General features: G+C 38.0%; 1 protein-coding gene across 4 annotated transcripts in view; it reads right to left on the bottom strand.

Annotated features, from left to right (window-relative positions):
• The window catches only part of KANSL1 (KAT8 regulatory NSL complex subunit 1), a 194,012-nt gene that overhangs the window by 96,441 nt on the left and 72,986 nt on the right, over window positions 1-24,585 (bottom strand). The gene's annotated exons all lie outside the window — the stretch shown is intronic.

The raw sequence follows: 24,585 nt of genomic DNA, 5'->3' as shown, positions 1-24,585 counted from the left end.
ATTTTTAGGGGCAGATAGGTGGCACAGTGGATAGAGCACCAGCCCTGGAGTCAGGAGGACCTGAGTTCAAATTCAGCCTCAGACACATAACACGTACTAGTTGTGTGACCCTGGGCAAGTCACTTAACTCCACTGCCTAGCCCCCCCACAAAATAAAATATATTTTTTAATGTATACTTTTTAGTATATAAGATATAAAAACTGACAATTGTGTGTTAATGGGAAATTAAAAGCAGAACATAAATGCTATCACTTATTAGATAAGCAACCACACTAGATCAATGAAATTCCCACTTCCCAACAACCTAGTAAAGTTGACACTATAATGACCAGATGATTTTTATTTTATCTTTTTAAAGACAATTTTACGCATTTCTAAAATGTAGTTAATACGTATTTACCAACACAATGGATGTTTGAAAAAATATTCCTAACATTGCTGGTTGGTTAAATCCTAGATAACAGAAATTTTGGTTACTTGACAACTATTATGTTGGTTAGGGCTAGGATGTCAACACATAAACCTCTTAAAACCAACAAACATACTTGTCATTTGAAGAGGGCTCTTAACTTTTTAGAACTTTCCAGGGTAATTCTCCATTTTCCATCAGTGGTCTCTGCTTGGTTTCAAATCTACCAAACACCCTACTCCCTTATACACACACAGACACCATCCGGTTTTCTTTTATGTGTAGTCTTCCCCCATTAGATTGTAAGCTCCTTGAAGGCGGGGACTGATTTTTTTGGGTTTTTTGTTTTTTCCATTTGTATCCCCAGTGATTAGCACATACCTAGCATATTTGTTGTTCAGGATCGTGTCCTATTCTTCGTGACCCCATATTTGGGGTTTTCTGGGCAAAAATACTTGGAGTGGTGTGCCATTCCCTTCTCTAGTTCATTTTACAGACAAGGAACTAAGGCAAACAGAGTCAAGTGACTTGCCCAGAGTCACACAGCTATTAAGTGTCTGAGGCCAGATTTGAACTCAGGAAGAACAGTCTTCCTGACTCCAAGGCACTCTGTCTACTTCGTCACCTAGCTGCCTGACACATAGTAAGCATTTAATTGAGTCTCTATATACCTAAATATAAGGTTGTTAAAGGGCACTCTTCTGAGGCACTTTAATAATTGTTCAAAATTAAATAAGTTTTCAAGAAAATGGAAATTGGCATTTTCCCGAAGCAATGCTCCCTGCATACACAATATTATAAAAAGGTCCCTGCAATGCAGCCTGGGCTAATTTTTTCCTTATATAAAAGCAGAAAAGTGAACTGGAGATTTGAATTGTTCAGGGAACTAGAGCTCTTCTAGCTGTTGACCACCTGACGACCAGAGGCCCTGCCACAAAAGCTTGCTGTTTTTCCCTAAAAAGCTGAGAAGGTGTCCCTGAAAACCTGCCTGTTCCAAGAGACTATGGCTCATGCTGCTGACAGGTTTCCTGGGTCACTGAGGGCCTAAAATGACAAGTCCATGAAGAGTCAATGCCCCTTATATCTGACAGATGTCTTTCTGACTTATGAGTCTGCCTTCTTAAACTAGACTCTTCTGACCAGACAAGTTTCAGCCTGGAGATCAGGGGAGCTGTGTCCAACTAAACCAATCCTCTCTTTGCTGAATGTCCTTTCCATGCTATTGTTGAATCAATTTCCTTTTGTTCAAAGTTATATAGTCTATCAATGTCTCATTTTGTTCCAATTCTGAGAGTAAACTGGGTCAACTGGACCCAGAACACCACCCTACAAGTAAGTACTTTATCTGGAGCTTTAACTGTTCATCAGTTGGCTAAAATATTGTTCCTAACGAATCTCTTACCAGAGAGTAGCTAATAACTCTTTTCCTCCCTGATAAATCATACCATGTCCCCCAACACATTTAACTACATAAGACCTTTGAAGGCAGATGCTATTTCGTGTTTGTATCTGTATCTCCAGTGCCTGGTATCAGGTATAGAAGAGATTAAGACACAGCCACTCTCTCCTCTTTCCCACACCATCACCATTCTGTTGATCAAAAATCAGCAAAGGAATGAAAAAACCCAGAACTACTTCTTTTTATCAAAATGTTCCAACTAGTTAGAAAAAAACAATGAATACCCCAAAAAAATCACCCTAAAAAAATTAAACTAAAACTAAGATTAAATGCAATAAACAGGTCCTAGAGAACACAATGAAGAAGTACTTCACTCCTCACAGGAAAGAGATGATGTTTGGCTGTTTTGATGGTGGGGGTTTAACTGCTTTTCTTGGTTACAAGGAGGTATTGGGGAGGGGGGATACTGGAAAATGGTTAAAAACAAAGGACATCTTTAAACCTTTAAAACGGCATCAAAGAGAATGACATAAAATTTTATTAGATAGTCTTTAAGGTTTTTTAAAGCTCTAGATCCTATAATAAAGCTTCAATCCTAACTAGACATCCTGCCATCTCAAATATTATAACACAGCTTTACAACTAAATTCAATTTTGCTATGGTAGGCTTTGTGAGACAAACTAAAACTGAAAGTATGTAATACTCTAATTAGGATGCCTATAAACAAAGCAGTCCTACCCAAACAGCTTACTGACTATTTCCAAACTAAGGAATGCTATTACGTTGCTTTCCCTACTTTACATTAAGAAAGGTTCAAGGATTCAATAGCTCCCGAATTACATTATGTAAATTGTTTTAATTTTCTCTCTCCTTAGACGCATATAACACCTTACAAAAGTATAATAGAAAAAACTGAATGCCTCTACTAAATAGAAGTAGAAAAGCTATTTAGACAGGAAGTATGCCTTGCCCATGACAAAAAAGGAAGAAAAAAACCATCACAAATGTGTAATCTTTCCTGCCAAAGATAGTTCTGAATACCAGTTAACTCTAGGCAATAAACTACAGTCTCAATTATTCATACTAATAAAGAGGAAGAGAAGTGATGACTAGATAATCCAAATGTCATTCAGACTTGGCTCTAATAAATCAAAACTTGAGCCTGACTATCCAGCTGAAAGAAACTGAGGATAAACCAGAATTAATGCAACTTAATACAACTTTCCTCATAATAGTTTTAAAAAGCATTGTCACCACTATTCCACTGAGAGGATAAGGAAGTCTAGCATAATGTTTCCTAGGAATTTCTGGCTACAAAATAAAAATTCTAATTCTCATTATCTTTGGAACCTTTTTCCACCAGGTTGGAGAAATTGTTTGTTTTACATAATCTAAATTAATTTTTTTTACCAAGAAAATCTCAGAAAATCATTAACTGAAAAAGAATATATGACTTGAACACAAAAACTTATAGCTATTGTGTTCCAAAGAGCCTCAAGATACAGGGGAAAAAAAGGAAATTGATGGACAGAATCAATAGCTATGTATCTCCTCACCTCCAGAAATTCTCTATTCAAATAGTTGTTAAACATAATGTCTGGGCTATCAGCATCTATTAGAAAAATCTCCTTCATCTGACCTCGCATTCACAAGAAAGAGTCACCTTCTATAAACATTTCTCAACAAAATACCACTTGCACTATTTAGGGCTTATGTATACGATGCACGGAATTTAGTTATAAGGCATAAAGAATAAGAGAAATGAAAAAAAGTTACTAGATGATGTCTTAAATCCCAAATTTGTAATTGACGCTAAATTATTTGATGTAATATTTGCATTAACAACACAATAGAGCTTTTTAAAAATTGGTCATTTAAGGGGTAGCTAGGTGGTGCAGTGGATAGAGCACTGGCCCTGGAGTCAGGAGGACCTGAGTTCAAATCCAGCCTCAGACCAAACACCTGACACTTACTAGCTGTGTATCACTTAACCCCAATTTCCCCCCCAACAAAAAAAAAATTTTTAATGGTTATTTCAGTAAGAAAAACACAGAAGCTGAGAAGTTGCAAAAACATTAATTGGCTGTACCATTTGAGTCTTAAGACAGTAAAACTGAATTAATGAAAAAGCTTTTATTCAGCACTATGTACCCAGCACAGTGTAGCATGCTAGAGATACCAAAAGCAAAGCAGGATGCTCATTTTAATAAAGAAGATAACATACCCACAGAAATGTTCAGTTGATAGTCTTTAGGGAGAAGCCACGGGGCAAATGGTAAGGCCTAGTGGCCCTTAGATCCAACATCAGGGCAGAACCCTGGTAGCTGTAGAGAACAAAGCCAAGGTAGAAGACAAGGCCATAAGCTTATGCTTTTGCCTAAGAGGATGTGGGCAACACTCAACAAATCATTATAGAAGGTGAAAACATTTCTTTACAATAGCTCCATTTCATACCAACAGTAGATAAGCACCAGTCAAACAATTAACATATATCACAATCCCACAAAGGCAAGCCAAGGTTGGTGGCCACTGCGTTGATGAAGGGTCTGATGAGGTTCTCAGTTGCAAAAGTCATGGATCAATTCTAACTCAGCTCCATTGTGGTTCAGAGCCCAATGCTGGGTCCCAGCACTGGCAAGCAAGACAAGAGGATACTCTCCCAGCTACTATCTTACCTGGACTCAGTTAAGACTATGAAAATGGCAATGAAAGACTGACTTGCCTCACTAGCAAAAGTTAGAAGGCCCTTGATATTCAGCAACACTAAGAAACTCGTCAGTTTTGATAAAACCACAGGCAGGAATGTATGTCAGTTACTCTAGTGAGAACATGTTCAGGGGAAAAGATCAAAGAGAATGAGACAAAGTGAAAAGGAACTAAACCCAGAATTCAGCCTTAGCCACAAGTATTGTGTAAAATTTATTTCTCTACATTTGAATCAGAATGTACATTCCTTTACCACAACCATGGCTAGGAAATACCCTTTTTAAACTAGCTTGCAGATTTTCTTGGTGGTAATTTATCCCAACATATCAATCAAGAAGCATTTCTTAGGCATCTACTATGTTCTAGGTGTAACGCTAGGCTCAGCAGATAAAAGTGCAAAGAATGAAACTCACATGGAGCTTACATTCCAAGGGAAAAACAGTAAAGGCATACATATAAGCATGTACAGAAAAAAGATAAATATATAGAGAATATAAATAAATGCAAGATAGTAAGGAATACAGGACCCTTCACTGTAGAAGGCGAGAAGGGAAGGAAGGTCAGTAAAGATTTCAAGTAGAAGGCAATGTTTAACTGGTACCAGAGGGCAGCCAACGCAAAAGCACAGTGATGGAAGATAAATGCCATATATGAGGAAGAGAGAGATGTAGCTGGCTTGGCTGGACTGCAGAGTAAGGGAGAAGGAGTAATGTACCACGAAGCTGGAAACATATAATGGGGCAAGCTTACAAACAAGTTGTAACAGACTTTAAAAACAAAACACGGAAGTTTGCAGTTGACCTACAAGTGCAAAGAACAAGGAGTTTACTGAGTAGGGGAGTGGCATGGTTATATCTGCACTTAAGGAAAATCAGAAGAGGAATATACTCTAAGTCACTGAAGTTTAAGTACAGGAAAGAAATGATAAAGACGTGAATGAAGGTGGTGACATCATTATTATCATCATTACTACTACTTCTAATAATAAAAGCTAGTATTTATATAGTACTTCAAGCTTAAGTACAGGGCAGCTAGGTGGCACAGTGGATAGAGTCCTGGCCTTGGAGTCAGGAGGACCTGAGTTCAAATCCAACCTCAGACACTTGACACTTATTAGCTGTGTGACCCTGGACAAGGAATTTAACCCCCGATTTTGGATGGAGAAAGGACGGACGGAAGGAAGGAAAGCAGGAAGGAAGGAAGAAAGAAAAGCTTAAGCACAAAAAGCTTTACAAATATCTTGGCCTCATAACAACAATGGGAGGTAGGTAGTACTATTATTATTATTATTTTAAAGGTGAAGAAACTGAGGCAAGCAGAGGTTAAATGACTGACCCAGGGTAACATAGCTTTTAAATGTCTGAGGCAGAATTTGAACTCAGGTTTTTCTGACCTAACATCTAGTATAGCTGCTGCTGGATAAAGAGAAGGAAGTAGATGTGAAAGATGTTGTAGAAGTAGAAACATCAAGATCTGCCAACTGATTATAAAACATATGGGGTGAGGAAAAGTAAGCAGTCCAGAATAATGCCAAGGTTACAAAATGGGGACAACCGAAAAGATGCTGCCCTCAATAGAAACAGTGAGATTAAGAAGAAGGAAAGGTTTGGGGTAAAAGATTACAGGTTCAATTTTAGTCATGCTGAGTCTTCAATGTCTCCCCATATCCAGTTTGACATCCAACAGGCTGTTAGTGAAATTGGACTAAAATTCATGGCACAGAATGGAGCTGGACACATATAGATCTAGGAATCATTTAAATAAAGGTGATGATTAAATCTATGAGACCTGACAGGTCCACCAAGAGAAACAGCAGAGAAAGAAGAGGGCTTAAGGCAACGTCTTCGAGAACATCCACATTAGAGAGTATGGTATGGATGATGATCCAACAAAGACTGAAAAAGTCAGACAGGTAGTAGGAGAAACATGAAGACATGAAAAAACAGAAAGGAGAGACCATCTGGAAGAAGTAGTAATGAGAAATATGAAATGCTGCAGAGGTCAAGAAGTCTGAGAACTGAGGAAAGACCATGGCAATTAAGAGATCATTGGTAACTTTGGAGACAGCAATTTCAATAGAACATTGAAGCCAAAAGACAGTGGTGGAGAAATGTTGGCTTTTTCTAAGTGTTTGGCTAAGAACAAGAAGAGAACTATCAGACTGTGGTTTGAGGTGACAGCTCTCAGCAAAGGGTTGTTTTAGTAGTTTTTTAAAGGATAGGGAGATCTGAGCATTTCTGAAGGTAGTACGCAGGGAAGAAAATAATAGAGAGAGATTTAAGATGGAGGGAATAAGAGGGGACAATCTGCTAGAGAGGGAGAGGACAGAATGAGATCAATGGCACATGAAAAGAAATTGGCCTCTGAAAGGAGACAAAAAGATAGTAAGAGAGAGTGGGAAATAATATCAAAGGGTTTTGGAATGAAGAGAAGAGAACAAGTTCCAAGCAGAAGACAGTAAAGTCAAGGTCTTCAGCTGAGAGAGTGGAGGGAAAGAAAGATGGTGGAGGCTAAAGAAGGGAGGAAAAAGTTTAGAATAGCTTCTTAAGAGAGACTTAAAAAAAAAAACAAACATTGCCTTGTTACATTGAAGACCGAAGTGAAGCTGGAATGATGAGCTATAGGGGAAAGGGTTGATTAAAAGAGCTAGAGTGGTCAACTCTGAATGTGGCTAATGTAGTGATGGAATAGACCATGAGATTTACAGAGGTTAAACAATTAGGAGGTAAGGAGTTTGAAGGAGAATCTATATGGATACTGACATCTTCCAATATAAGATCAGGAGAAAGAGAGGAAAAGGAGATGAATTACTAAAAGGTGCTAAATTACTGGATAAAGAAGAGATTACGACATGAGGGGCAATAGACTGTCACTATGATTTGAATAAAGGAGAAAATGTTGATACTCTGAACTTTAATAGAAGAAAGGTTGCTGAAGGTGGAAGCAAAGGAGAGTCTGAAAACAGAAGTGGGAAGCAAGCATTCCACCTCTTTCTCCATCTGCCCAATAGCTTCACCCTTGCTATAGCTATATCCAGGCCTATCCATCTGAGCTGCAGGGGCCCCTACTATATATATGTTGTCTTCCCAATTAGAATGTGAATTTCTTTAGACCTGGGACCTTGCTCTTCTATTTCTACACTCAGTAATAAGGGCTTTTAAAAAGTTCTTTTACTCATTCATTAATTCCAAGACCAGTGTGTCCAAGGGTGTTGAGTAAAAGCACTGTCGGTGCTGGAAAGGATGGCCAGAGACACAGTGTTTTTCTAGGGTAACCCAGTCGGCATAGAGGGCAAAGAAATGTAAGGCGTATCAAAGGAGATCCATAACAAAAGGAAGCTTTTCCTTCCTCTGGAACACAAATTCCACAAGGCACAGGTGAAGGGTGGGCAGAGTTCCAATAGGATATGAGTAGGATAACAGTTCAGAAGAAAAAGACGCAGGAGGTTGGGGATAATATGCTCCTATTCCATGTGGCAAGTCATTTAGTAATCAAAGAGATAGAAAAAGAAATAGGTGATGGGCATTTGTTAGCCATGGGGATACAGTAAAGCGTTACAAGACGGAGAAGGAAATAACAAACTATTTCAGTAATTTTGCCAAAGACAACCCAAAACGATGGTCATGAAAAATAAAACATGACTGAAAGGAATGAACAAAAACAAATGGTTGCAAATAAATAATTATATTAAATGTACTGTGAATAAAAAGGATTAAAATTAAGGAGTCAAAAACAGAACTACTTTAAGGGTAATTGACATCTTCTCCTGAATACTTTGCCCTCTTTGAATTGTTTGTTTTGTTTCAGTTTTCAATACTGTATTCTCTGTACTCTGACCATTCCCTCCAGTTATATGTCTTCCTTTGTTGAATCTTCCATCATCCATCACACTGCCTGTGAGTATTCTCCAAGGCTCTGATCTGGGCCCTCTTCTTCTCTTTGCTCTCTTCAAATCTCTCTTGGTGATCTCATCAGCTCCCATGAGTTTAATTATCATTTCTATGCAAATGACTCCCAAGTCAATGTAGCCAGCCCCAGTCTCTCTTATGAGCTTCAATTCCACTTTACCAATTGCCTATTAGGCATTTCAAATTAGTTGTCCCGCAGAAACCTTAATCTCATCATGTCTAAAACTGAACTGATCTTTCCCCTCAAATCCTTCCCTCTTCTCTATTCCACTATTTGCCAAAGCCAACAACATGTACTTCACAATATGCCAGGGTCACGACCACAAGCTTCGAATTTGATCCTCATTCTCCTTCACCTCACGTATTCAATCACTTGTCAAATCTTACCATTTCACTTCTTCAACATCTCTCGAATGACCCCTTCATTTCTCTTACTCACAGTCACCTTTTTAGTTCAAGACCCTTATCACCTTTCACCTACATTGCAATTTTACATTATTGCAACTGATCTCCTTACATCATGGCTCTCCTCATTCAAGACCATCCTACACACTGTTGCCAAAGTGACATTCCTTAAGTGTGTATCTGCTCACATCACTCCTCTACTGCATAAACTCCAGTGGTTCCCCTAGTTCCTCCAAGATCAAATATAAAGCCTGTTTAGCTTTTACAACCCTTCACAACTCGTCCCCAACCTATCTTTCCAGCTTCATGATACATACTCTCTGTCCTTCAATCTGCAATCCAGCCAAACAGGCTTTCTTTGCATTTACCATCCCCTATTTCTAGAATACATTCCTTTCCTCATGCTCAGAGTCTCTCTCTTCCTTTAAGATGCAGCTCAAGCACTTTCTTCTGCATGAAGCTTTTCTTAATCCTGCCAACTGCTAAGGCACCCTCTCCAAAACTACTCTGCATTTATCTACTTGATATATTTTATTCATTTTATACTTATGCTGTATATACTTATAAACATACTTCTATCTCATCAATTAGAATGTAAGACATTTTGTACACAATTCCTATCACCTTACACAGTAGCAGGTTTTTAACTACTTTATGACTGACTGATGAAAAACATCTGACAGTTTGTGATGTGATTAGAGAGCTCAGGAGAGAAGGAATGGTTGAATCTAAGAGTTATGAGCAAAAAAAAACAAAAACAAAAACAAACACTGAAACCAAAGGTGTAGATGAGCCCACAGAGTATAGAAAAAGGAGAGGCCCATGAGGCTGGAGGGGAGATGTACCCTAAAGTGGAGGGTGGATACAGTCAACAATCTAGCAAAGACTAAGAAGGGACAGCTGGGGGAAGAATCAATAGAGAGAGAATAAACAGGACAAAAAGGTAGTCAACAGTTTTAAATACTGCAAAAAAGATAAGAAATATGAGGACTAACAAAGTGCCATTGGCAATATTGGAGAGAGTAGAAAAGTGAGTGGAAGTTGAGAATGTGAAAAGTAGCTAATGGTTGATAACATTTTCCATGAGTATGGAGGTAAAAAGGAGAGACAAGATGACAACTTGAGGGAAGGGACAGGTCAAGGATTTTTCAAAACAAAGAAGACTCAAAATACCATTTCTCTATCACTAGGCATTTCAGAAGAAAGAGTAAAAAAAGAGGGAAGAAATCTACCTGGTCACTTTTTTATAATGATTATATAGTTTTGTTCAATAAAATTTACTAAATACGAAAGAATAGCACAAATGAAAAAGAGAAAGCAATGTAAGAAAAATGAAGGGATTGGAGGTAGATATAGAAAGAGGAAAAAGTATCCAAACTAATCATTTTTGTCATCAAGTAGAGGGTGGTGGTGAAAGAATTCAAAATATAAGCAATGGAAAATTTCTCTTAAGTAACAAGTCCCTAGAAATCTGTGAGCTGTATATACAGCAATTTTTTTTTTCATCACAGGCTATGTTTACACATACCAACTAATGAATTCCATTAAATAATAACTATTTTTAAAAGAATAGATTAAAAAGGAAAAATAGACAAGGACTTTAAATAAATGGGTTACAACCAATCTTTAATACTGCAAACTCAAGAATAACTTTTTTAAAATGATCTAATTAACCAAATGGTTATTTGAAATCCTATGTGCTCAATGCTGTATGGAGAATATATCCTTGTTCTCTGCCCTCAGTAAATTTGTACTCGGGCCACACAATCCGACAAATTCAACAATGCAGAATACAAAAGATCATATATAATTAAATACTGTATTACATGGTACAGATTAAATGTTATCAAAGTTTAGAGATTACTTAGAGAATGAGTGTGCTCTCAGGCTGCACAGCTAACCCCTCACCCTTTGTACTTCCCACAGAGCTTGCGCTTCCTTCCCTTCCTATGAAATCATAGTATTTTAGTGTTGGAAGGGGCCTCAAAGATTACCTAATTTCACTCCCTTTCATAGAGGGGGAAAACTAAGGTCTATAAAGAGGTTCCACGACTTGACCAAGGTTATTATTATGATGTCTGGTTAACTGCAATGCTGAGACTAGAGGCCAGCTTCCTTCCACAACTGTCCTGTAATTCTTGAGCAAATCATTCCTGGGCTAGCAATGCAGATGTAATAAACTTTTGAAAATGATGGTGAATTACAATTTATAAGCCTATCATAATGATTAAAAAGCTGAGGACTTCTAAACCTGGTTTCCTAAAGAGATCTTTCGAATATCTGCACATGGACAAAGTGCTTTTCCTCCTACCGTAAGAAGGAAATACTCTCAGTGTTAATGTCTCCATTTTACAGAAGAAGAAACTTCTTTTACGGAGATTAAGTGATTGGCCCAAGGGCACAGGATTAATAAATGGTGGAGCTGTGACTTAAATTCAAATTTTCTGGCTCTAAGTCCAGGGCTCTTTCTACTTGAGCATGTTGCTTTCCATGTCTATTAATAGCCCCTCATGTTTATACTCAGCATCAAGGTTAAACATTACATAAGTACTTTTCTCATAACTACTCTGTGAAGTAAGAAGAATTCAAATGGGAAGAGCATTTTCCTTTCTTAAATACTTAACTCTGAATTAGGAAAAAGAAGAGTAGTAAAAAATTAACTGAACTGTTACTATAACTAAAACAAACAGCACAAATAATGTAAATCATCAGTTTCAGCTTTTTTCTACTACCTCCAATCAAACTGAGTATTTTATTTCATCTATTCCAGGAAATAGTATATTCAATGTTGGACATATCACTGAATTAAAGATGTGACAGTTTAAAACCAGGAAGTTCCAGTTCTGACTCTTTCTTTTGTTTATCTAATCCATGTTTAGCTCAACAATCCAGATCTCTTTTGTCATTCCTTCCTTTTCCTCTGACCCTAAAACAAGGTCCCCCTTTCCCCAGTCTCTAAATTAAACCCAACTTAACTTTCCAGGTAAGTAAAGTAAACATCGAACAGCACCAGCTAAGCCAATTCTGCTGCTCTATTTCAAAACCTAATATTACCTTGTGTTTCATACTGGCCAGGGTACAATGATAAATATTGGAAAGCAATGGCCCAACTGTAAGTTTTCAACCCCATCTACAGCTATGTTACCAGAGCCTCCTTAAGCATTGTCCTCAATTAGAAAGCAGAAAGGTAGAAAAGGTTCTGGAATTAGAATCAAAAGATCTCCTTTTGAGTACTGACTTTTACTAGCTATATAAGCCCTGACTAAACCCCTTTCTCTGTAAGCTTCAATTCCCTCATTTGTGAAGTGGGAAATATAGTACCTGAACTATCTTTCTCAAAAGAGTTATTGTAAAGAAATATGTTGTTATTATTAAAGCAAAGCTTGCAGTCCTTGGGACCAAAGCAGGGATTAAGGTCTACCTGGCATAATAAAAGCTCAATATTAGGCAATATTCAAAATTCAAGGTCTGTTAATTTGTTCCCCTCCAACCAGTTACAATTCTGTAAAGATGTGTCAGCCAGAGGTCAACAAAATCACACAGCAATTCTCTTGCTACTAAGAATTAAGAAATCCTACTCCAGTCCATCCAGGAGAGCTATCTACACACTTGTATACATACAATAAATACAATTCTGCTTTCTGACCATATAGTAACATTTTTCAAGCTCTTGCCTTCACAGTAGCCACAGCTATTGAAGACCTAGAAGAAAAGTTCTCAGCACCAAATTTCTTAGCACTGTCTAGCCATTTAACATCAGAGATGGACATGGTTTTATCAATGGAAATGACACTAAAGGAGATGTATCATTCTGTTTTGCAGCTAAAAAAAATCATTGGGTCTACCCACCTTTCCTGAACTCTCCTTTATGTGTTGTCTTCTTCAGTATACTGAGGTCCTCAGAAGCAGGGTCCATCTTGTTTTTCTAGTTATGTCTCCAATTCCTACAGTACTTTGGACCAAATGCTTAAATTTTTTTCCATTTATTCACCGATGTAAAACTAAATTCTATTAGCCTTTTCATTTCAAAATTGATCTCGTGATTTTGTGTCGCTACAACTTCAGCATTGTTTCATCAGACTAGGAAACCACAGGAAGGCTCACACAAATAAAACAGCTAAGCCTGTGTGTGTTACTGAAAGTATTTTAATGAGATGGAAAGAGGAAAAGAAAGTATGTTTGTTTCCTCACAACGAAAAAGAGTTGGAGCTCCTACACAAACTGTGCACATGCCAATATACAGTAGATGGCTTTTTTCAACATTCATAATATGACAATTAGCCTTCAGAATCCTCAACATACAGTCATCCAAAATTTAAAGGTACTTGAGAAATACATTACAGTAATTTACATTTAACCTTCAAATGCCTGAATTTCAAAGGACTCCACAATTATTCATGAACCATCTCTCTGATAAGGTCATAGTACTGTGATACTTTTTCACAGCAAATAAAATAATCATATATTGCTTTTCTACAACAAAACAGAAATTACTATGAAATCCATCTAAAGTACTCTTAATCTCACTACAAAACTAAAATTACTTTAAACATAAGACAAGTGCTATCTTTATCAACGAAGCAAGTTTCTACCTCCTGATAAAGGCAACCTACTAGAAAATACGGAAATTCATCTCCTTCCTTTATAGGACCTCACTTTTTTTCTGTGATCATCAGCTAAACAACGAAATTACTATGTAATTATAATCCTGCTAATCCCACCCCAGTCTACCCCTTCCTAAATCTCAATGTCTTGTTATATTTATATTAATTTTCCTTCAAAGGAAAAAAAAGGGATGTTCTTAAAGCTCAATCAGATTTAACTAAGCTGTGTTCCAATTCCTTCATTCAAAACTCCAATAGCTTCCCATTACTTCCCAGGGTCAAACATTGTAAAATCCTTTATTCGGTTTTTAAAGCCTTTCAGAAGTCAACAAGTAAGCAAGCACTTATTACGTGATAAATGGGGTAAATCACATAGGGTACAAAATGCTGGTCTAAATTGGGGGGAGGGGGAAGGGTTTGGTAAACTCCAGCAGAGGGCCAAATCCAGTCATTTGTTTTTGTACTACCACCAACTAAGAATGTTTTTTACATGTTCAAATACAATAAAATTTTATTTAAACATGTAAAAAACCATTCTTAGCTTGAGACTCATATAAAAGCAGATTAGGCTCCTAGCTACAGTTTGCAGGCCCCTGGTCTAAACCTATTAGTACAGGCCCCATCTACACAAATACTGCTATAGAATACTACCCTGGCTTAAGAAATGAGGGTTGGGGCAGCTCAGTGGTACAGTGGATAGAGCATCAGCCCTGGAGTCAGGAGGACTTGAATTCAAATCCAGCCTCAAACATTTACTAGCTGTGAGACCCTGGGCAAGACGAAGTGAGGGAGGAATTATGGCTACACAGAATACAGAAAAGTATATTAAGATTTTTTTCATCTGATGCAAAACAAAATAAGCAGAACCAGGAAAATAATCCAAACCGATTGCAGCAATGTAAATAAAAACCAACAAAACAACAGAAACTGAATTTGCCATGAAATTATAATGACTAAATGATAATTATGACACCTCTTGTCCCCCCCTCCAAAAATGAGAAAAGCCCCCCCCCCCGGTAGGATGGCTAAGTATGTGTGTAGAATTTTGCCTGAGTACAGACTACATCAGTGTGTTTACTAAGTTTTGCTGAAATCTTTTTCTTTTTTAATTCTTTGTTTATATGGAATGGTTCTTTGGGCAGGAAAGGGAGAAGCTATATTGGGAAAAACAGGTAACAAAAAATTATTTCCTATTTCTCAAAATTGGGTTGTGGGAGATTATACAAACATGGAAGTGGGAAAGAAAACAGGAATCTCATGACTTAACAGTCATGTGAGGTGGATAAAGCAGAATTAAACACATGAACCAAGTTTGGTGTACAATACATTAATCTCAACAAGGGAGGATGGGGGGTTACGTTTAAGAGGGAGACCAGAGTCAGAAAAGTCACAAGGAAAACAACTTTCTGACCATAAGGGATGACTAAAGAAAAAAATACTTTAAAAATAGACACCAGGGTATATGCAAGGTGAAGACAGAAGGGACATAAAGGGTAGTAAGAACATTTCAACTGTAAACTGGCAATGCCAACTTCCCACTCCCCAGTATTCCCTTCTTTTTAACTTTCTTATTACTCTCCAGGGCATCACCATTCTCCCAGGCACCCATGTTTCCAACGTAAGCGTTTTCCTCAACTCTTTACTCTCTTTCACTACCGTTACCTAATCTGTTATCAAGGCCTGTCAATTCTACCTTCATAACATCTCTCCAATACACTCCCTTCTCTCCTGACATTGCCACCACCTTGGTATGACTTTTTATCACTTCAGGCCTGCTAGTTGGTCTCCCTGCCTCAACTTCTATCCTTACTCCAATTCATCTTCCTTAGCTGACAGTGATCTTCTTATAGGTTAAGTCTGGTCATGTCACCCTCCCCCCCCTCCCACTCCCCCATATTCCATCAACTCTAATGGCTCCCTAGCACCTCCAGGATGAAATATAAAATTCTCTGTTTGGCATTCAAAGCCCTTTATAACCTGCCCCAACCTAACCCCTTACAATCCAGTGACCCTGGCCTTCTTCCATCAGGTGATCAGGGAAAAAGGAAAAGAACCTATATGTTCTAAAATATTTATAGCAGCCCTCTTTATGACAGCAAAGAACTGGAAATTGAGGGGATGCTCCTTCAATTAGGGAATGGCTAAATAAATTATGACACTGGATTGTGATAGAATACTACTGTGCTATAAGAAGCGATAAATTAATTTTAGAAAATCGTGGAAAGATTTGCATGAAATAATGAAGAATGAAATGAGCAGAAAAAGAGAACACTGGATACTGTAACAACAGTTCAAAGAATAACTGTAAGTAACTAAGCTACTATGAGTATTATAAATATTCAAATCAAATACAAAGGACCCATGAAGATGTTATACACCTCCAGAGAAAGAACTGACAAATAGAACTATGCATATACGCATAGTATTGGGGGGGGGGGAGAATTTAAAATGTAACCCAAAAACATTTTTTATTTTAAAAGCCCTTTATAACCTGCCCTACCCTCCAGCCCCCCTTACAATCCAGTGACATTGGTATTCTTGACTTTTCTTACTGGACATTTTCACTGGAGGTCCCAAATCCCCAATGTTCTCCTTTCATCTCCACAATCAAAACAACAGTCAGGATCCCTTACTTCAAGTCTCAGCTAAAATTCCATCTTTTCCAGGATGTCTTTCCTTGTCCCTCTCGATTCTAGTACCTTCCCGTTGTTCATTTTCCGCTTATCTGCATATAGTTGTTTGTACCTAGTCATTTGTACTCTCCCATTCGGCTAAAAGCTGTTCCTCAAAATTGAAAGCAGAGGCTGTCTTTCACCTTTATTTGAACCCCCATAACTTAGCACATTGTCTGGCACATAGTAGCTATTTAATAAATGTTTACTAGAAAGATTCCAAAAAACTACTGAATTTACAAAATATCTTGGAAGAGTCTTATCCCAAGACATAACTAGGAGCTATATGAAAACTATAAAGTACTCTTTACACAAATAATAAGAAAAATATTAAGTAGTTAATGCCAATTTAACAAAAATGGTAATATTTCCTAAGTTAATTTACCAATTCAGTACCATACTAAACAACCAAAAGATTATAGAACAAGAAAAATAACAAAATTTATCTGGAGGAAGAAAATGTCAAATTCAAGAGAAATAATTTCCAAAAGTGGGCAGTGAGGTCTAGTAGTATCAGATCTCTAACTTCATTACCCCAAAAAAAAAAATCATCAAAACAACTTGGTACTATTTAAAAGAGAGGTCACTCAGTAGAAAAGATTTACTACACAACACACAAAAGCAAACAAATCAAGCAGCCAATATTTGATAAAGCCAAAGATCCTAGCCCTAGGGCGAGGCCTTATACCATTCGACAAAAATACCTAGGAAAATCAGAAAGTCACTTGGCGGAATTTAGGTATAGACCAATATCTGACACCATAAGCTTCAAGCAGTAACACAACATAAAAGATGACATCATAAACAAAGTAGAGGGGTCAGCTAGGTGGCACAGTGGATACAGCACCTGCCCTGCATTCAGGAGGACCTGAGCTCAAATCCAGCCTCAGACACATAACACTTACTAACTGTGTGACCCTGGGCAAGTCACTTAACCCCACTGCCTAGCCCCCCCCAAAAAAAAGAAAAGAAAAAAAGAAAAAACAAAGTAGAGGAGCAAGGAAGAGATTATCTTTCAGATCTATGAATAGGGGAAGAGTCCCTGGGGAGATGATCACAGAATACAAGGTGAGAGTCGATTATTTTAAAGCTCTTGAACAAATAAAACTAAGGCATGCAAAATGAAAAGGAAACAGGTAATGGGGGGGAATCTGCACCAAACGTTCTCTAATAAAGGGTTTATATACAAGATATATAAGGAATTGATTGAAATTTATAAGAGCAAGAGCCATTCTCCCCTATACAAAACGGTTGCAGGATGTAACAGGCAGTTTTGAAGAATGAAATTCAAACTACCAGCAATGGTCCAAATCATTAATAATCAGGAAAAAGAAAATTAAAGCAACTGAGTTTTCACTTCAAGCCTGTCAGATTGGCAAAGCTGACAAAAAAGGAAAAGGACAATTGTCCTAGAGGCTATATGTAAGCATAAAAACTAATATATCATAGTTGCAACTAAGAACTGGTCTAGCATTCCAGAAAGCAATGCAACACAACTCATCTGCTCCTATGGGTTCTAATATCTCTATAATGTATGATTCCAAAATATGTACATCCAGTCCCTAGTCTCTGTCCTGAACTCTAATCTCATGTTACCAAGTGCCTTTGGACTTACCAAATTCTACAAGGATTCAAATTCAAAACAAGAAATCTTTCTTCTCACCCATTCTCCTCCCAACTTCTTATCCACAAGGATCACTACTCCTGTCATTCTAGACTCCTCTCTCCCACTGCACCAATCTGTTATAAAATTTTGTTTCTACCTTCATAACATCTTACACACACACACACACACACACACACACACACACACACACACACACACACTTTCTCCCACTCAGCAGCCAATAACTCTGGCCCCTACTCTACTACATTATCTTTCAACTAAGCTATTGCAATAGCCTTCTGGGTTCTACCTGCCTTAAGCCTCTCCTCACTCCAATCCATTCTCTAATCATGTCATCCTATTTTTTAATAAATTCCCCTATTACCTCCACATTCAATATAAAATGCTCTACTGGCCCTTCACATCCTGGACTCTTCTTTCCTTTCCAGGCTTCTTATATATTACTCCTACCTTAACTCTCTCTGTCTGTACTCTACACTCTAGCTATAAAGACCTACTTACCACCTCCCATCTCCTCCCTCCACGCCTTTTCAATAGCTCTCCTCCATATCTGGATTGTTCTCCCTTCCTCACACTTACACTTCCTAGCTTCCTCAAATCTCCATCAAGATTCAGCCCAAATCCCAACCTTCCCACAAGAGGGCTTTACATTCTTCCCTCCACACCCTTCTCCTCAAAGGGCTAGACACTTCCCCCAGAGATTACTTTCCATTTACATTTTACCTACCCAGTCTGGTATGTACTTAGTTGTGCCGTCTTTCACATTATGATGTAAGCCTAGGCCTCAGGGACCTTGTTTTTGCCTTAAAAAAAAAAAATCCATCACTTAATACAGCACCTAGAACATAAATTAGCAAATGCTTGTTGAATGACTGACTAGAACTAGGTCTCCAAATTCACAAAGTCATATCCTTCGACCTAGCAACAGCACTACTTGGCCTACACCCTAAGGAAATCAAAGAGAAAAAGGACCCACGCATATAAAAACATTATATCAACTTTTTTTATGGTAAGCAAAAAGCTGGAAACTAAGCAGATGTCCACCTATTGAGGTATGCCTAAACAACTAATTGTATATGAATGTAATTTAATATAATTGCACTACAGGAAATGATGAAAAAATGGAAAGCATCAGAAAAAATTGGGAAAACTAATAAGAACAGGGTAAAGTGAGAAGAATCAGAGGAATAGTTCACACCACAATAATAATCTAGGAAAACCAGAGGCCCTAAAATGAAACATGCTAACTCACCCTTCTCACAAGGAGTTGATGGATCAAAGATACAAAATAAGGCATATATTTTTGGATATGATCAGTGTGGCAGTTTGCTTTGCCTGACTAATATGTTACAATGGTTTTCTTTTTCTTTTTTGTCTTTGTTTCATGGTAGAGAGAGGAGTGCCAGGGAGGCAAAGAGAAAATAAATGCTTAACTGAAAAAAATTTCTGATTTAAAAAAAAATAACCAAGATGTTAAAGGCAAAAACAATTCATTCTGTATCCCTTAATTAACATTTAGGTCAATTTGTGCCAGACATCCCCCCCAAAAAAAATGTGCTAGGTTTATGACACACAACTGTTCAATATAGCTTGTATAAATATAAGTCAGTATCAATTAATCAATTAATTATACCCAATGTTAAAAAATATATATATGTATAAGTGCTTGCCATGTACCAGACAGGTGCTAAGCACTTTTTTCAAATATTATCTCTTCTGATTCCCACAACAACCCTGCAAGGTAGATGTTATTATTACCCCCTTTTTACACATAAGGAAAATGAAGCAGAGATTGAGAAATTGAGAAAAGGATAAGACTCTAGTCCAAGCTTTCTATCCACTGCACCACCTAGTTAGTTGCCTTAAGAAAAAGGGGGAAGTGGAGCAGTAAGGTAGCATAGTGGATAGAGCACCTACACTGAGTGAGGAAGACCTGAGTTCAAATCCAGCCTCAGAAGACACATAACACTTACTAGCTATGTGATTCTGGGCAAGTCATTTAACCCCAACTGCCTCACCAAAAAAAAAAAGGGGGGGGAGGTTCATGTGGTTAAGAAATCTAATCCCCTTCCATTTTTCTCACTATACCCATATATCTTACTCTCATCTCTACATTTTAAAAGTCATCATTCAAGACACAAGTTCAACTCTAGATCTTTATTTTTGCACTTACTTAATATCTCTCCTTCCACTAAACTCCTTTATCATTTTGTCTCTCAAAGCAACTAACACCTTCTGATGTATATGATAATTCATATTCACATAATTTTGTTAGGGTTACCTTTTATCTTTGTACCCTCTCACCTCTCACTTCAAAAGACTGAATGAATAAAAGTTAATCTATCTCCCCTACCACAAATACCTAACACAAAAGTCTCAGTATACATTTAAATATAATGTGATAGCACACCTTCATTCTTCCTAAGAGTAACAAATTTTGGAAGCAGGAAATAAAGGTTCCAATGCCAGATGCTAGCAAAGTATATGCCTAGAAATAGGCAGTAAAAACCTAATCCTCTGAATGCGAAAATATAACTTTGTGTGCATGCCTACCACTCACTCAACTTAGATAATGAGACAATAGACAGAACTAGAAAATTATCTAAAGATTAAAGGCCTATACAAAAAGCATTCTTACCTAACAGCATACAGTGATATCTCCCTTCTATTGCCTAAGCTAAAACTAGGCTTTTTCTATTAAACTAGTCTCAATAGTGAGTCTTAATGAGATGGCTCAAATACTTAAATGGATTTGTAAGGTTCCCTCCTAAGGTGAAGTTTAAAACCCTTCCATGTCTACTTCAGCCTTTGGGCCTCCAGTTAGCCACAGAGGATCCACTGAATATGCCAGAGGGCCTTCCTCATGTTCTTCCTAATATTTAAGGGTACCAATAGAGCACTGTCTACCTGTCGTTACTCTCTTACATCATGTGACCTCATCTTTCTGCTATTTAATTCTTGGATGTCCCAAGAGTTCCTCATTGATTTCATTGCATGTCCACCATGTGGCCTTTCCATTACCCCTCTGCATAATGCTCATCTTTAGTCCTCTGGAAGCTGTGGTGTTTCAGATTTTGCTTCCAGACACAACATCAGTAAGCGGCATTAAAAAGATGGGCTTTACTGTTTTGGGGAGGAAAGAGTAAAGAAAAATGCATAGCAATTTCCTGAAAGCAATTTGGCTTCTGTCTTCCTCATTAACTCTAGGCCCAGCTTCATCTGTATCAAAAGACATGATGTTGAAAAGCTCTACAAGATGTCCATTCAGGTGCGTGATGAAAATTGGACAACATTCTTCATCCATTTCATCTTTCCTAAGTGGATGGATAAGCTAAACTCCTTTCAGTGATTACAAAATCCATTCCAGGAGGTTCTGCAGTATGATGTAATGAGTACAATGTTGTCTGCTAACAGAAACAACTAGAGGACCTACTGCTCCACTGGTAATCTCTCTTCTAACTGGCCTCCATGATGGCCTTCAGCACAGCAGTAAATATCTTTGACAGGCCTACATCTCCCTGCTTTATGCTCTATGTCATGCCTATCAGGGTTATTCTGCAAGATGATTTCTCTTGTTACATCTTTCAAGAAATCTTGAGTGATTTAGATAGACAGATGGGAGATATCTTGTCGGGTTTTTTGTTTTTCTATTGGGGGGGGCACTAAGCAATGGGGTTAAGTGACTTGCCCTGGGTCACACAGCTAGTTAAGTGCTATGTGTCTGAGGCCACATTTGAATTCAAGTCCTCTAATCCAGGGCCAGTGCTCTATCCACTGCACCACCTAGCTGTCCCGGAGATATCTTGTTACACAAAATGACTAAACATACTTAAGCAATCAATCCAAATACCTCACAGCCAAAGGCAGGCACCTCTTAGTCAAGTAAGTATCATCATTCCTATGGCAATGGCAAAGGGCAATGGCTCTACTGTCAGAAGACCTGGGTTCAAATCTCACCTCTGACATAATCTTAGGCAAGTCTCTTAATCTTCAAGGGCATATTTTCCCATCTGTAAAATGAGGTGCTTAAACTAGATCCCCTCTATAATGTTCTTCCCAACTCTAGGTCTATGATCCTATGATGGATTGATTCCCCAATTAAGACTGGCTAAGTATCTCTGCAGTGCTTAGGATTACTACCAGAATGACTAAATTACGTGCCTATTAAATAATAATCAGAAGCAGCTGTGGTCTAGTCGATACAGAGTTGGGCTCAGAGCCAAGAAGACCTGGGTTCAAGTCCCACTTCATATACTGCCTACATGGCCTGATGCAAACCACTTAACCTCTCAGGGCTCTTGGCAACTGTCTAAGGAAGAACCCACATTCTCTGGTAGGAGGAATTTCCTCAGCTGGGATGGACCACAGATTCAATCCCTATCCCAATCATGTACCAAGCCACCGAGATATGCAGTGGGAATATAAAGCTGGAAAAACTACAGTCTCTTGTCTTATTCCAAATCATTGGCATACAAAAATAAATACTGATAATTAATGCCCTCAAAGTTATTACAGTCTAATAAAGAAAAAGACACATACACAAATAACTATGTTACAAGACAGATGAAGAGGGAAAGGTCCACAGTGAGAAGCTGTCATTATCTCACATCTAACGATGGAAAACTGGGTCAAAAATGACCAAAAATAAAGACTTTTAACATTATAAGCTGGAAGACAGACAAAAAGGGCTGCTGGAGCATTTAAAACCTACATTTTACCAAGCTATCCAGCCTATCAAATACTATCAATCCTTCCAAGTACTCTAAATACAGTATAAAAATATTTTCTATCTCACTAAAAATATCTAGCTAAACATAGGGAACTACATTTGATATTGCAAAGACTTAACCACAAACAGCAAGACATTTCTTCAAGATACCTAAAAGCTTAAGATACTGCTTTAAATTTAAGGTATTGTAGCTAAAAGTACAATAACTAAATCAATCAGATTGGATATACAAAGATTTTTTTTAAAAACTTGCTAGTCAATAAATGGACTATAATGCAATAACACAGTCAATAGATTCAAAGACTACAAACATGGGGGTAAGGGTTCACTATTCAACAAAAACAGCTGAGAAAACTAGAAAGCTAAGATCTAGCACACATCAGGTTTAGACCAAGATCTTACACCATCTATCACAAAAAGCTTACATGACATCAAATTGTATAAAAGGTCACATTATAAAGAAAGGTTGCACATGAATTAGAGAATGGCTAAACAAAGTATGGCCTATGAACATAAGGGAATAGTATTGTAGCGTAAGAAATGACAAAATGAACAACTTCAGAGAAACCTGAAAAAACTTGTATGAACCAATAACACAGGGACTGGTTCAAGCAGAACCAAGAGAACAATTGATATAACAGTACTGTGAAGAAAAAATAACTTTAAGAGAATTAACAAAACAGATAAATTCAAAGACCTTCCAGGGCTCCAGAGGACCAGAGATGAGGCACACCACCTACTCCTTTCTATCTTAAACCTCAAAATATAAAATATAGTATTTTCATATATGGCAAATGTGTGGATGCTTTGCTCGACTATTTTTACAAAGATTGCATTTTTCTGGGAAAGTAAAGAAAGCTATAGAGACCCAATGACAGTATTAAAAAGAAAAAAGCAAGGAGAATGACTGAAGCATTTTTTTTTCTTCCTAATTTTTCCTCTACTTCTCTTACTTGATTTTCAAAATCCTTTTTGAGTTCTTCCATAGCCTGAGACTAATTCATATTTTTCTTGGAGGCTTTGGATGTACAAACTTTTGCTTTGTTGTCTTTTTCCAGTTGCATGTTTTGATCTTCTTTGTCACCGAAGTAAGATTCTATAGTCTGACTTTTTTTCCTGTTTGCTCATCTTCCCAGCCAATTACCTGAGTTTTAAACTCTTTGTTAAGGTAGGCTCTGCTTTCAGTGTGGAGGGTGTACTGTCCCAAGCTTTAGGGGTTTTGTGCAGCTGTTTTCAGAGATACTTCTAGGCACCTGTAAGTTTTCATTTCTTCCAAAGTGGTATGATTTAAGGAGAGGTGTTTACTCCTCTGCTAGTCTGTGCTCTGGTCTGTGAGTGACCACGAGCACTCTTTTCTGCCCTGGAAATGAGAGGAGGGTTCCTTCTTCACCACTGCCACAAGCTCTGCTATGTCAGTGCTCCTCACCTCAAGACCAACACCCAGAACCAGGACCCAGAACCAAACACTGGCAAAGCAAGAGAATTCTGCCTCAGCACCAGCAAAGAGATCCCTGCAATCCCCCTCTGATTAGCCGCCCGATCCCCCCACCATCTGTGGGCCAAGAGCTCCAGAAGCAGCTGCTGCTGCTGCTGTGGCCACATCCCTGAGACTGTGCCAGGGCCAGGGCTGGATCCCGCTCCTCTCTCATCCAGGTCCAACAGACCTTTCCCACTGAGCTTCTAAGTTGTCTTTGGTATTTGTGGGCTGAGGAGTCTGAAAACTGTCACAGCTCCTCTTGATTCAGTCCCCTGAGGCCTGCTCCAGGTTTGCTGGGCCTTGGTCTTTGCCAACATGGCCCACTCTGAACTGCCCTCCTCTCTCAGCCTGGTGCAATAGACCTTTCCCGTCAACCATCCAGGCTGTCCTGGGCTAGAAATTTGTTTCACTCTTGTCTTTTTGTGGGTTCTGCTGCTCTAGAGTTTGTTTAGTCATTTTTTACAAGTATCTGGAGGGGTTTGCGGAAGACCTCAAGCAAGTCCCTGTTTTTTACTCCGCCATCTTGGCTCCTAAAGCATTTTTTTAATGTACAGAAGAGAAAAGAAGTTCAGAAGGAAATAGATATGCTGGAAGGCTTGGAAAAGAACACATTTCATTTATTATACTTTTTTTTTGTTTAAAGTAAA

The sequence above is a fragment of the Phascolarctos cinereus genome, unplaced genomic scaffold (assembly GCF_003287225.1).
Source record: "Phascolarctos cinereus isolate Bilbo 61053 unplaced genomic scaffold, phaCin_HiC Scaffold_5;HRSCAF=322, whole genome shotgun sequence".
In the NCBI taxonomy this organism is placed as follows: Eukaryota; Metazoa; Chordata; class Mammalia; order Diprotodontia; family Phascolarctidae; genus Phascolarctos; species Phascolarctos cinereus.
The sequence above is the reverse complement of the archived record's forward strand: the minus strand, read 5'-3'. Positions and strand labels throughout refer to the sequence as shown.